The sequence below is a fragment of the Nannospalax galili genome, unplaced genomic scaffold (genome assembly GCF_000622305.1).
Source record: "Nannospalax galili isolate Female #2095 unplaced genomic scaffold, S.galili_v1.0 scaffold120, whole genome shotgun sequence".
NCBI classification, from domain to species: Eukaryota; Metazoa; Chordata; class Mammalia; order Rodentia; family Spalacidae; genus Nannospalax; species Nannospalax galili.
The window spans coordinates 4,953,031-4,954,775 of record NW_008350324.1 but is presented as its reverse complement, the minus strand read 5'-3'; the positions used below and the strand labels follow the sequence as shown (position 1 = coordinate 4,954,775).

The window sequence follows — 1,745 nt, the reverse complement described above, 5'->3', positions numbered from 1 at the left end:
GCCGCTGAAAGACTCCCGTGAAAGGATAAGGGGGTCCCAGGCGTGAATCCCGGATAAATTCACATCCCCCACAGAAGAAAAACTGGGCAACAACAGGCACCCATCCACAAGCATACCCACTGGCCATCATTGTTTAGAGTGGCATCTTCACTTCTCCCTTTTCATCTCTCTCTCTCTCTTCTGTGATTTCCACCATGGGCCAGACTCAGGCCACTCCTAAAGGTTTGATTCTCTCTCATGTGTCGGAGGTGAAGGAGCGGGCTTTGAAATTGGGCCCCGGCATCAGGAAGGGTAAGTTTGGCACTTTCTGCTTGACTGAATGGCCCACCTTTGGAGTAGGTTGGCTGACCCAGGGGTCCCTTTCCCTGGACACCATCAGCAAGGTCAAGGCTGTCATTACCCGGCCTGACCCAGAGGGCCACCCAGATCAACTCCCCTATATCCTTTTGTGGGAGAATCTGGCAGAGGATCCCCCATCCTGGTTAAGGCCCCTCTTGGTGAGAAAGCCTCATGCTTGCCCACCAAAAGTCTCCATCATGGTCACCCAGGAAGGATTGAAGTCCTCCAGTCACAGACGCGGGGAGCCTAGTGGTCTGCCAGTTTTCCCCGAGAGCTCCCCCCTCTACCCCTCTTTGCCCGTTGAGCAGCCGCCACCTTATGCAGCTCCACGAGGAGGAGAAGCCGAGGCGGCCTATGGAGGGGGGGATGGAGCAGGGGCTCCCCATGGGAATCCAGTGGTTGCCCCCTCCCCAGACTCCTCTACAGGAGAAGATAGACGACCTGGGGAGGCGAGAGGGATGCAGTTAAGGTCTCAAGGAAACAGGGACCGAGTGGGGGAAGCTCCATCCTCCACCACAGGAGGAGCTGTGCCAGTTCTGCTGGTCCGAACAGTCAGCAGTCCAGATGGAGTTCAGCAGTACCAATACTGGCCACTTTCCTCTAGCGATCTCTACAATTGGAGGACCCAAAATGCTACCTTTTCTGAAGACCCTAAGTGTCTAATAGGTTTGGTGGAATCCATTATGTACACCCATTGTCCCATGTGGGATGACTGCCAGCAGGTACTTCGCACCCTCTTCACAACAGAAGAGCGAAAACGCATCCTGAATGAAGCCAGGAAGAACGTCCTTGGAGAAAATGGGAGGCCCACTACCCTTCAGCCTGCCATCGATGAGGCATTCCCCCTCACATGCCAAAATTGGGATTTTGGGACAGCAGAAGGTAGGGAGCGTCTCCAAGTTTACCATCAGATGCTTATGATTGGGCTCCAGGGGGCTGCAAGACAGCCCACTAACCTGGCTAAGGTGAAAGCAATTGTTCAGGGAGAAACCGAAAGCCCAGCCACATATCTGGAAAGGCTATTTGATGCCTATAGGCAATACACCCCTATAAACCCAGAGGCAGAAGAACACAGGTCAGCTGTGGTTCTCTCTTTTATTAACCAGGCAGCCTCTGATATTAGGAGAAAACTTCATAAGCGGGAAGACCTAGGAGAGATTTCAATCAGGGAAATGTTGCAACAAGCAGAAAAGGTTTTTAACACTAGGGAATCCCCAGAGGACAGGGAGGAAAGGCTAAGAAAGGAAGAATGGGAGATGCAGAACAAGAATAAGAAAGAAGACAGGGAATTTCAAAGAAAGGAGAACAAGAAGCAAAGGGAGGAGATGGCCAGAATATTTCTGGCTGGAGTGAAAGGGAGCCCTGAGTCGCTCCGGAGAGCAGGGCCCTGCCCATCTAAACTAGGG

The 1,745-nt window shown here is 52.7% G+C and overlaps 1 protein-coding gene across 1 annotated transcript in view; it reads right to left on the bottom strand.

Moving 5' to 3' along the window:
- LOC115072774 overlaps positions 1-1,745 on the bottom strand; it is a 5,863-nt gene that overhangs the window by 3,487 nt on the left and 631 nt on the right. The gene's annotated exons all lie outside the window — the stretch shown is intronic.